General features: G+C 37.2%; 1 protein-coding gene across 1 annotated transcript in view; it reads right to left on the reverse strand.

The window, feature by feature from the left end:
- The window catches only part of ESR1 (estrogen receptor 1), a 161,829-nt gene that overhangs the window by 109,542 nt on the left and 38,654 nt on the right, over positions 1-13,633 (reverse strand).

Genomic DNA, 13,633 nt, shown 5'->3' on the forward strand with positions numbered 1-13,633 from the left:
GTGTGTGCAAGCTCGTGTCTCTGTGTCTGTCTCCGTGTGTGTCTGTGTATGGTTGTGTGTCTGGGCATGTGGGGAGCAAGCTCCAGTCAATAAAGCCTGCTAACAAAATTGAAGTGTGCATGATACCTATGCAGAAGAGATTTCTAATATGCTTTCAACAGTAAGAGCAACTTGCGGTTACTAGAGTACTATAATAACATTAAATAGCAAGGAAAAGCTTTAGACTAACCTAGAAAATTATGCCTGCTTCTTTTTTATGCTGTAAAATGATGAAATAAACATCATTCACATTTTGCTACAGTTAGGAGATGGTTATTTGATTGCACGATACATAAATTGAATACAGGAAATTCTTTTTCCTAGTCTTGCGAACAAAAGCTTAGCAAACTTGAATTTTGAACTCAGACTACAAAATCAAGTAATCTAAAATAATCAAACGGGATTGACTTAAAAAACCCCTGACATGTCTCTCAAAGTTATATTTAGAAAGAAAAAAAAAGAAAAAGCGAGAACATAATGAAAAGGTGTGGCATGCATGCTTCTTCTTGCCATCTCATTCCATATAATTTTAACTTCGCACAAACCAGTTCTCCTGAACGAGCTAAATGAAAACCTCTAGAAACTGTTTCAAGCTCTCCAGCTTCATTGCTGTGGTCTGTGGTTCAGTCAATGAAATAGGGTAATGTCAACCCTAAATGCATTAATATATGGGCTACAGCTAGTGTGCTTTGAATACTAGTAAAGCCTATGTTATACTTCAACAACTCCACAGTTATTTGGCTCAACCTTCAAAAAACCAAAGAAACTGAAAAACTGAATATGCAGGTCAGTAGAAGTGTCAAGAAAAGTTTCCTAAAACCAGTTTTACTTTAGAAATAATACTGTGCTTTCAGAACTTCTACAAAAATAGCCGAAGTTTTTATTTTTTCAAGAATATTCTGAAGCAATATATGTTTTTACCTTCGCAGGCACAGAGCTGAGACATCAGCACACGCATAAATATGTACTTGATATATTTCCTCACCCACCCCGCCACCCTCCCTACCCTGTTCAAATTTCAGATTGTAGACTTTGATCAAAGAGATAAGCTTGTTTAAATAACACTGGACTAAACATGTTCCCAGTTAAAAAAAAAATAATCAGATGACCATACCCAGCAGTTCAGAAAGTCTTCGAAGAGTTATGCTGAAAGTGTGCCAGACAGTGTGAGAGAAAAAGAGTGTGAGCACATTCTCTTAGAGTGGGCGACCGTGCATCTGCAGAGGCTCAGAGAACACAGCTCTCAGTGTAAGTACAGCTCTCAGCAGCCAGGCTGCAGGGCTGCACGGGCTGAAATCAATGGCAGCTACAAGTTCAAGACAGTCACCCTTACACATTGCATTTTGTGCTATGAAACACGCAGGAAAGGCATTATCTCTTATTAAGCTGCATTATCTGAGAACTAATGTGAAGCTACCTGCCATAAAAAGTACCCACTTCGCTAGTGGGCTACAAAATGGACTTAGAATTTTTATCTAAAGCAGTATCCAACATGTATGCTCTGTTAAAACTAATATATTGACATGAAATAAAATGTTCTAGTGTAATAACTATGCAGAAGATGGAAAACAGAATAAGCAAGCAGAGTTGACTTCTGTGTCAACTCACTTGACTGAGTGTGCCCTGTGCTTCTTACATGAAATTTTTAAGAACCTCATTAATTACTTTTGGGAGGTGGTACGTTTCCAGGGAGTCAAATATTTAAAATTTCCATCAGATGCAAACGGCATTAAACATACTGTAAGGTTAACTCGAACCACCATCACTTCTGTGTACCATTAACACTAGGGACCCCATGGGCAGCTCTCCACAAGCTACAGTCCTCCCGCTGGAAGGGCTCAGCAACAGACAGCTGCAGTATCCATGCAGCACACAGCCTTGTACACATCTTGAGAGAAAAAAAAATGTCAGTGCCACAAACAAGATCTCAGAGATTGGCTGAGAACTTCTGTGACAGCATCCTGAAAAGTCTGACTTACTTTTCCTGTGGAAGAAAAGCAAGAGAACAAGAAAGGGTGAGGTGGAGGGGTGTGTCAAGCCAAATCCCCTGAAGAAGCTGAATTTTTGATTTTTGAATACTGGGGGGGAAAAAAAAGCAACAGGCTTTGATTCTGCTTAGTATACATGGGACTTCTAGATACAGAGAAACTATGAAATGCAGTAAGTTATCAGAGAGCTGTTTTCTTTCTTGTCCTGTGCTGCTTACTCCAAATCAACAAATACTGTTACTTCACCTTGCTTTAGAGATGGCATTAAGTGCACCCACCTGTGGACTCACCTCTCAGAAAAGTGAGATATAGGTATTTGTGCTTAAAGGTCAGGACTTACTTCACCACTCACTTTAGTCTAATTTATTACATGTCAGAATTTAAGTGCTCTACAATATGGAAATATTACAGTATGGGATATAGCAGGATGTAGCAATGGTATTTATAGTGCTGCTTAGCAAAAAGTTTATGCAAAGACTTGACTAAATCCCATATCATGTATGCCTTTAAAACTATGCAGAACTCATACAGAAGAGCTTGCCTCATTCACTCTGGGGTTTTTGTTTTAAATTACATGTAGTAACAGGAGAGAGTAAATAAAAAACATTAATTGGCTGCAGCACCCTCCTTTCCAGTGCTAAACAGATGTGTTCAAAATGGGGAAATCTACATTCTCAGATCCAGAAATTCCTCAATTATTGTGTATTCCACTGCAGCCAAGCTGCCCTATGTATTTCTCTCACTTTAAAGAAGGTCTAATACTGTTTTGGAGTACTACAGGGGATACATAGACACATAAAAATAGACAGGAACTGGTTCTACAAAATCTGAAGATGTGCTAATTTGAGATCAGGTATAGATTGAGGATTTTGCTCTATTTCTGAAGTTTTGGAATATGAAAACAAAATTTGGCTTTGATCCATCCAGATCTATGCCTGCACAGGAAGGAAAGGAAACAGCATTCGATGAATACTGAAGAAGTAGGAGGGACTAGTCCAGTGTGACTGAGGAGCACAGACATTTTAGCAAAGAAGGTCCAAGCAGAAACTGCATCTTCATACACAGGGATTTTTAATGAGAATTAGTTGGGATGAAACGGTGAGGACTCAGGCACTACACTTCTCATGGAAATGAGAAATTAATAGTTTAGATAAATGAAACTGACTGATTAAATCCTGTGTTCCTCTCTTAAAAATTTCAACCTTTCTGTTTTCCTTTTCTAGATAGGCTGGAGTTGCAGTGCTCAACTCAGATTTTCCAGAGTAGGCAATTTACTCTGATTGCACTAATAAAACATCTAATGCACCAACATTAAAACTAAATCACATTTCTGTTGCTCTGTGGTTAAGCTAGCATCATTTACAGCTGAAAAATATTTAGGTATGTCTCTAAAGGCAAATTCTGCTTACTTTCATTAACTGATTAATAGTTCATGTCTAAATTTTTATTTTTTTTTAATTTGTTGACAAATGACAACCATGATCAGATTAAGTTAGCAAACTATGCATACTGCAGTTTGGCTCAATGGGATCATGGGTCTGACACTTCAAAACTGGAACATAGCTTAAAAAAACCCCAAAAGTAGCCTTCTTCCACTGATAGCAAATGTGGAACCAGTGAAGCCATCTCAGAAACAGAAAAAAGAAAACATATAATTAAAAAATATAAAATATATTATTTTAACTGATCTGAATAACTGGAAGGAAGTTTGGGGATTTTCAGTGCCATAAATATCAATAATTATCTATTGACTACAAGTCCTGAAAGGCAGTCAGAGAATTGTAACAAAATCAGTTCATTTTATAGGATTAAAAAAAAAAAAATAAAAAATTAAAGTATAAAGGAACAGCCTGAGCATATTTTGCATTTTGGACAAGATAAAACAGAAGTTTGAGGGAAAAGGAGATAAACCAAAAAATACTATATAAAGTACAGTATGCAAAAATATATACGTAAAGTATATACATGAATATATAAGTATATGTATAAATTAAATATATAAATATACACAAAGGCTATTAAAATTATAGGAAAATTCGAAGTCAGAAAAACTCCATTCTATAACAGGCATTTTTCAGCAGTAGTTTTTGTAAGTATTGCAACAAAAAATGGTAAACTCGGAGCATATACTATAAATTTTCCATAAACCTGCTGACAGTGAAAGACCATAAACTTTGTCGCTTTGGTTCCACAGCTATAAAGATAGAAGCTTTTTTTAGCTGCTGCAATTAAAGAAGAATCTGTTGTACATAACAGGAGGAACATTATGTTTTTCCAAGATTCCACAGTAACATTACAGAGAAATTATGTTATGTTTAGTCCAGTGAGGAAACTCCTCAAGACAGACAGCTGGAGAACAGCACCATCTACCCCACTGCTTATAAATCTTCTCTGGAGAAAAAAAAAAAATACAAAAAAATTAAAGCTCTTGATACCACTAGGCCAATGAGGCATGCTTAAAAATTCCTTGGGCTCTAAGGAGAGATAAGTACTTCATGCTGTTAGTGGAAGTTTTAAAAATTTAAAGTTTTATACGTTGATACAAAGATGTATACTTCTTTTTTCCCCTACTCTCAAAAAACTCACTAGAACTAGTCATGGCACCAAAAGGCCAGACTTACGATTTCTAACCCTAAATGTTTGGTTTAGGTTGGTTTCCCTGTTGAAAGGAGAGCTTCTGCTTTCACATGTCCAATGTAAGCAGAGGCTTTGAAAAAAAAAGTAGTCAAAATTGTTCTTACTGTAATTGGAGGACTGTTGAATAGAATTATTCCACACATATGTTTATTAATTTACAGCATTTAAATATGCCTTCAATTTTACCTGTAATTTGTAGTATGAAAGACCTATCACATACTCTGAAATTATCTGTGTAAACACAAGAAATATTAGGCTAGGATGTCAGCTTATCTTTTCAGTTTGGTAGTCTGGCATTTTAAATATTAAGACTTTGTTTATATCTATTTATGACACTATAAGATTTTAGCCATTCAGCTGAAAATTTTGTGTGTCAGTGATGAGCTCACTGATAATAATTTGGAAGCATCTGGACCAGTTGGAAGAAAATTATTTGCTTTTCCCTCCTTAGAGATTTCTAGAAACCCTTTTTTGAAATAAGAAACCCTTTTGCTACAGCAAATAAGGAGTTTAGAGCAGGAATTCTGAGTCTGGCAGGGAGCTGAAACTGTGTGTCACAGAACTGCCTTTTGCTATTGCTCTGAAACTCCATCCACCTTTGGCCAGTTTTTTTACCCTTGAAAATATTGCAAGTTTCTAAGAGTTAAGATTTCTAAAACCTCTTTCCTGGCTGAGCCTGCTCTCCCCTCTTTCAGATCTTAGTCCTGACTGGACTGGGCACAAAACTTACCAAATAAATGAATGACATGCTAGAGTCCAAAGTAGTACAAATACAGAATGTTTTCCCCTTCCATTACTCTTCTGGGGCAGAGCAATAGTCTGGGATTAAGTGCAGATTATTGTGTCAGTTACAGGACTGAATTTCAGACCCCAGATGTACAGACTGAATTTCCTAAAACCAAAATGAGACACCATCTCCCTTTTCAATTCAGCATTAGAAAACAACATGTTAAAATATACCCTTTGCTGAAGGAGTAAAGACATCCTGTAATATAAGTAGCTTGTGCATTTTTTCAGTTTTTTTGTACCTCACAGATGGGAGAGGATAAAACTAAGTAATTCTTCCTGCCTTATACAGAATAAATGACTTACTACATTTGTAAAATGGGCCAAAATACCTGAGTACTCTGCACAAACTCAAAAGATATTAGAAAATACTGATGTTTCAAAGAGTTAGTGGATTTTTTCATGGATGCAGGAAGACGAAAGCAGAAAAGAACATTTCTCTGCTTTCCTACACAAAATGTTAACTGCTTGTGAACAATGATGTTCACTGGTAGAAAAGCAATGAAACCTTGATTTAAGATTAAGCAACATTCCATGCTTAATAACAAACACAACCTCCTAAAAGAATATTTCTCATAGATCTAGCTTTATGTAAAAACCAGAATGAGCTGGCAAAGTAGCTTGGTGTCCCAAGTTTGAGAAGAATTGAATGGACTGACTGATTACCATGATCACTAGTGATAGTCTAGCAAGAAAACTATTTTTTGAATGCCTTGCAGTTGGCTTAAGGGTAAGACATCTTCAAAATGATCAAATATTCCCATGCCTGAGCTCCCAAACACAGTCAGAAATAAGACACCTGCTTAATCCATTTATGTGGTGAATCTCATAAACAATACACTCCATTTTTGTTTTGGAGCAAAGGAATGAAAGCGGGTCTGGATTCCCAGCTGAAACTTCCTATCCTTAAGCAGACCAACATTCCCACTCAGCCTGGTGTCATCTGCAAACTGACTGAGAGGGCAGTCAATTTGTTCAGATCAACAATAAAGACATTGAACAGGACCAGTGCCAACACTGAACCCTGAGGAACAGCACTTGTGATAGGTCACCAGCTGGGGGTGGCTGTATTTATAGAAACATCTTTTACTCTATCTGGCGACAGATATATAAAACTCTGCTTAGGCTTTTGCCCTTCCAATTTCCTCCCTGCATAAGTTCATGACATCCTTGTAGTCCTCCTAAGCTGCAGAGATCCCACTATGGTCAGGACATGTAAGGACAGGCTCAGGTAACAAGGCCTTCTCAACTTGTAAGTAAAAGAGTCTCAGTAACACCTTACTGCTATCTACAACCATCTGAGCAGAGAATACAGAGAAAATACAGAGAGGAAACACTTCTTGGAGGAGTATGGCAACAAGCCAAGGGGCAGCAGGACACAAGATGGACTATGGAAAATTCTGATTCAATATTAAGTATGATTTTTTGTATTAGGAATGATATAATACTGGAATGGGCTATCCAAAGATGCTGGAATTTCTCTGAGGATAAGACTCAACTCAGAGTTCAAGACTCAATTGGACAGTTGATTCCCTGAGTAGTCTGATTTAAGCCTTCTTTGAGCAGGGGTTTGGACTAGATGGTATCTTCATATCCCTTCCAATTTATTCCATGATTCCATGTGTCTAATACATAGATCTGCAACAAAATACTCAGAAGAGATTAATTACCTGGGTGACGATGGTCTATTTCCCCATTTTCCACAGATGCCTGATTTCAAGATCTTACACCTCTTGCGAGTGAGGAAGGAAAAATATTCCACTGGCCTCACTGTATCTTCTCAGCTTTTCTGTAAACTGCTCCAGCCCTTACCCAAAATATCTTTGCTGCCTTAGCAATGGGCCCACCTGTTCTCTGTAATCTACAGCACACCTATGTTCAAATACTCACTAAGATATTGGCATTAAATAATCAGCCATCTTTTGTGGCTTCCAAAAAACAAAACCAGCTGCCTTTTTTGATGGAGATAGTTATCTCCACCAAAGGACTCACTCTGAAGTGTCATTAGCTCCCTGTGTCAGTGTTTCTCCACGCATACATATGATGCAGGTACCTGTACAGTAAAGTGACCAGGGTGTCCGAGTACTTACAAAGTAGAGCCTAACCCCAAAACAGAAGAAAGTGTAAGATCAATCTTATGACATGACCTATTTTCTTCACTCATTTCGCTTCAGAAATGGTATTCAAATACACTAAACTTGGTTTTACCATTTTCCTTCCTAGAAACTGATCCTCCAATTGAAAGCTCCTTGTGATGACGCTAACCCTGTCACTCAAGCAGTCATACATATTGTGACCCAGAGACAAAGAAAACTCTTCACCCAAATTACCTGGAAAAGTTTTGCTGCTTTCTGCATCCCATTTTTATCTACCAGACATTGGTAGCAAAAGTCCCTCATTTTCTGGGCATCTTCTGGTAAATGGATTTGCTTTATTTACTCCCCTAATCACTATCAATCAATCTCTGCTATTGCAGCATGCCTACATGTACCTGTGAATAATCTGCAGTCAGCACATCAAGTCCTCTTGCATGCCTTAGGTTCTCCCTATCTGCTTAGAGATTATCACAGAGCCACTGGACTATTGCCAGTGCCAGAAAAGGAAGGCGTCTCACTTTACCTTTGGGCCTATTCTCACAAACCTAAAGCCCAAGAGAAAAAGTCCATAAGGAGTATCGCTTGTTGAACTAATCCCTGTTGCTATACATGTTTCTCTACTCTCTCCTTGATGTCAAGAACTAGCTTGTTATTGCCACTACCAGACCAGACACAGCTACAACCACATCTGAGTGGTTCTGCTCATTACTCATCACTCTGGACCATACACTAGAAAAAAACAGACAGCAAGTGCTCATTGAAAATTACCATGTCTAGCAGGAAAGGTACTGGCTGCAATTGTCCTGTGCAGACCTCAAGCAAAGCAGCAAATTCAATATTCTAGAGATAAAAGTATGCTAGATGTTCTAGGGGAAAATGCTATGACTTAATTCAACAAGTTTATTTAGCCTGGAGATGTCTTGTCTGATCTGGTCTACTTCTCAAAATTTTCTATCACCAGTTAAGAAAATATTTCTTAATTCTAGCAAAAATTCAGACCTTCTACAAAAGAAATCTCAGTAAGATGTTCCCTCAGAAGACACGATTCCATTTAAATAGCAGAAATGTACCATCTATGTTAAAAGATGCACTTTGGAGCTAATTAGCCGCTTCCACAACAGACATAGCAAAGACATGCACGACCAGAAAGATCTTTAAATTAATCCTCATAAGGCATTTTCTGATTTTTTATTTTTTTTTTGAAAATTGATAGGGATTGTATTAAATATATAATATTGCAGTCCTAAATAAGGCTGTGCTATATATCTTCCATGATAATTTGAATCAGTTGTTGACTCTGGGGAAGCTGATCATGATGAGCTAAATTATGAGTTTAAGTGCTTTCCTGGATCAAGGCCTAAGTCTGATCCTCACACACACATCATCTCCAACCATCAGAGAAATTCAAAATTAGCAGAGGTTATAACTCATTTTTTGGGAATGACTTGTGAGCTTTATATAATTCTGGTTCTGTGATACAGCATATCCTCTTTACTCCAGAGAAGAATTTTTGAAACTGACTTGACAAGCCTATGAGACCGGTTAATGGAATCTGCAAAAAACCAATGTGAGACATTCAGTTCTATTGTGATTGTTATTTGTACTCAGGAGCACCTAAGATCACCATCAGAAATTAGGTTCTCGTTGTGCTAAGTACAAGGTATACTTAGAACAAAGAATGTTTACTCAATGGCCCGGATTTAAATATATCAGTGACTAAATGCAGCACCCTTAAAGAACAAGTGTCTCCATTTCTCCATGAAAATCAAATAGACCTGGTAATCTATCTCCTGCTTCTGTTTTGAAGTTGCATTGATTAATAAAACAGGTCTGTTTTCTAAATTCTAAATATATAATCTTTTGATTAAGCTATCAAACAAGTCAATATTTTCAAATACAAGAAACCTGTGTAAAAGTGATGAATTAGCACTAGCAACAATTTTTTAAAAAAAATCAGGGAGCAACAAAGAGAGCAATCACAAATGACACAAACTAACCATAAAGTAACTGAAGCATCAATATATGCTGCAGCTGTTGAAGCATTCTTTTCTTGCCAGACCATAAGCAAAATCACACGACTTCAGTGTTGTCTAACCAGCACCTCACAGAAAATGATGACACAATCACCAGCAGTGGACCATCACAAGAAGACAGGAAATAAAACACACACACAAAAAAAAAATTAAAAAGTTTTAAAAAAGGTAAAAAGAAATCTAGTATTAGAGAAACCTAGGCTTCTTGTTGGAGAAAACTTTCAAAGCCTGTCCTTCTGAAGAAAGACAAAAATGCATTGTCATCTGTCATGCGGAACAAATAGGACCTTAGTGATTCAGTAACAGTTGCACTCTCTTGGCAGATATTAGCTTGTTTAAGGCAGGGAAGATCAAAGGAAGTAACTAGATGCCAACTGACGGGGAAAAAAAAAGGTCAAAGTTATTTATTATTTCAGCATTCCCCTATCTTTATTTGTTCTTCTACCATTTTCATTGTTTTGTGCAACAAGATGGAGGTCTTTCTGAAACACAGCCACCAGTAATTTAATGAAATGGCTCTTTTGCAATACAAGTTCTATAAGTTCAGAAGTCCACCAGATCAACAGGTTTCCTATCCATAAGGGGTGAGTGATATAGACAGTTCCACACACTCATTTAGCACAATGATCTACAAGCCACAGAAACTATTATTAATGAATTACAAAACCAGAAAGAATGAACAAAAATCACTGGCATTAGAAATGTCAAATTTAGGAATATTGATATTTGATTTGATGTCAAATTATAGGAAAACCAGAGTTAATATTAACTAGTAGCCATTTTTCCAGGGAATTGAGGTTACAGTTGCAAAATCTTTAAAAGCAGCAAACACTGCTGTCCAGAGACCTCTTTAAATTAATTTACCATACCTGTGGTAAATTAATTTAAATTTTTAAGCAATTTTTTTGTCCCTGAAGAAACACCAATAAATTTAATTTCTTATTGTGCAACTAAGGTAAAGGATTATTCCTAGTAATTCCTAAAGGAGCTCTTGCCACAATAATTACCTGAGCAATGCATCACTTGTGCAACATGACAGAGAGAAAGGGCAGGTCTGTACTGTGCAGAGACAGGTGATACAGAGACTCCCAAGCCATCTTCACCTGACTCAGCACTGAAATGTGAAGGAAATACTGCTGCTAACAAGGGGCCATGCTCTGGATTATTAACCCCTGTCTCACAAGACAGCAAATTGCTAGAACAGTTACACTGCCTTCTACACCAAGTCACTAATTACCAACTAATTCAGGCAGTGATGTTGTACAATTCTTTCTACCACACTCTTTCAGATAGCATAGGTATGCTTAGAAAGGCATCTTGATAGAAAAATTAAAATGCCCAGTAGTGTAGACTCTGTTGGTTTTTCTCCTTTAGTACAAACAGTCCTGGAATCATTAGAGCTGTAGGAACTGGTGGCACAGTACAGAATCAATGTGGTGACATCGTGGATGGCACCAGGAAGGCTGGAGCCCCTACAAGGTTAGCATTTAGAGGCCAGTGTCACCCACCTTCATCAGAGGTGGCTGAGAAATGAAGAGGTGACAATGAAGATGCTTAAAGCATCTTCCTCAGGAAAGTACTGCCTTTACTGAGCTACAGGTCAGTAAAGCTCAAGGTTGTTTTTAACCTAGTGAAAATAGGACAGACCCACAGATTCTCTGCAACTGTACTATAAAATGTTGTAATATTTCATGAGATAAGTTTGGTATGCGCCAAACAGCACTACCCCAAAATATTCCTGAAATTGAGACATTAAAAAACTACAGAACCATTATTACTATTTAGTTTGCATTCATCCACTGCTTTGTGGAAACTATTAGCACAGATGCAAGCTATTCCAGGACAATTAATTGGTCCAGCTGCCTAGGAATCATCTTGGGTGTATATGATTTATGTTTATAGCTAAAGCTCCTGGCTTTTAGGTTTGATCCAATAGACTGGTTTGCAATCTAGTTGTTAGATGACAAAGTTCAAGAGCAATGCACACTGCTGAAGCCTGGGCATGCCTCACTCCCAAAGGCTTCAGCGTGACTTGAGTATACACGGTGAGTTGTTGGGCACTTCTGACCTGAAATGGTCAAGGGAGCACTGGAAGGCACATGGGAAACACACGCCTGCTTCAGTGCTCAGGGAATTCACCTTCCTGAGAGCCAGCCTGTAAAGGCAATCTTTCATGCTTCTCAGTGTTTTAAAAAGAATAATTTTGCCATATAGCTCAAGTGATTTAGCAGTGAACTGTTTGTCAAAAGTGGTCATATCCTTCCTCCTGCCTTCACATTCCTGCATGCTTCCAGTCTGGAGACTGACATTAGCAAAAAGTTCTTGTTGTTTTTGAAAGGTGTCACACTGGTGCAGTTCTTGAGACAGATTAGGAGAAACTGCAGGAGCACACAGCAAGAATGAAGAGGGAGAACACCTTGTTCAGCAGCAGGAAGTCCTTAGATTAATTTAACAGTGGACTCAATGAGCCAAAGCAGAAAGGATGTAAACTCTCAAAGTTGTAGTGTGTCCTCTACACATTCAAATTTGCCTTGATGAAACTGAATCAAATACACCATGGGCTACATATACCTTTTATACAGTTTATTTATTTTCTACTGTTTGCACTATACTATGCTGTTCTTAATAAAAAAGTTTGGTTTAGCTAAAGATTCATTGTTTGCAAAAGAAAAAAATGGTCCCTGATTAATATCAAGTAGTATTTTGCTTTCCACAAGATGTTATGAGAAGGTTCAGTTCATTTATTTTACAGATTTCTATTAAAAAAACCACATGCAAGATGAGCTACTTATGAAGAACTTTTGCATATTTGTGATTAGCCAGTGTTGGCAAAGAATAATATAAATAGCTACTACTAAAATGATGACTCAATTTCACAATAACACTGAATCCTGACTTCTTTTACTAGAAGAGAAATATTTATCTCGAATATATAATATTCTTTTTTTAAGTTAAAGAAATATAAAGTTAATTTCAATACCTGTGACAGATCAAAAACAGTTCATCCATAATATTAATATTAAGAATTTTTCTTCAATTAAAGGTAGTTTCACATAGGGTTTAAAAGATTGCTGGAGACAAAATACTAGGGTTAGCAGTTCAGCACTTTCCTCCAATATAGCAGCGATCCCCGTATGCCCAGTATATTTCAATTTGCCACAGAAAGACTGAATATGAGTAGATCAAATTACAAGAACACCTATTATTATCCATACTATCACTGAAAGCCTGCATCTGCTGCTGAAGAAGAGAAATGCTTGTCCTTGCTTTTTACCATCATCTGGTCACTGACCATTAACCAGAAGAGCTCCATAGCTGTAATATGAACTCCAGCCTGAAACATCTGCACTGCACAGAAAGCACATGCTTACTACCCATGACTAATCACAAAGCCCCCCACAATTTTAGTCCTCAGATATTGAAAAGCACTAGCATGTATTCTCTTATGTAATCTGGATCCTGACACATATTATACCTCAGCAAAACATTTGGAAGTAGAAGTTACTATTTCCATTCAAAGTTTTCTCTTTCAATATTCACAGTTCTAGTTGAGATAAAATTTAGTTTGTGTCTTACAAATATTTCAGTGAGCCAAGTTTGAGAGACTGATATCCACTGAATATCTGTGTATGGCTGCAAAATATATTTACTGAAAATAGGAACTGAGGGTAAATATTGGACAAATATGTCTCTTGAGCTTATACCATAAATCAGTTTTATCACTGAAACAGTAGTTAAATTCATTCCAATTGTGTAATTTGACTATGCTTAACAATACTGCAGCAGTTTCGAGTCAAGTGTAGGTGCCATGTGTGTTTAAAGACTGCTCTGGCAGTCAGGTAGTATTTTGGGCAATATATAAAAATGGTTGCTCATCAGTCACAATGTCAAACACTGAAGACTTGTTAAGATAATTCCAACTTCACTGTGTGGAACCCATGCTCCAAAAATTTCCAATGTACGTTTTTACAAGTGGGAATTATTGTTCGATGACTTTAGACACAGTTTATTTTCCCAGGCATTTCAACCCACTCTTCCCTTTGAGGTATTCTTA

This window comes from Parus major, chromosome 3, assembly GCF_001522545.3.
Source record: "Parus major isolate Abel chromosome 3, Parus_major1.1, whole genome shotgun sequence".
NCBI lineage: Eukaryota > Metazoa > Chordata > Aves > Passeriformes > Paridae > Parus > Parus major.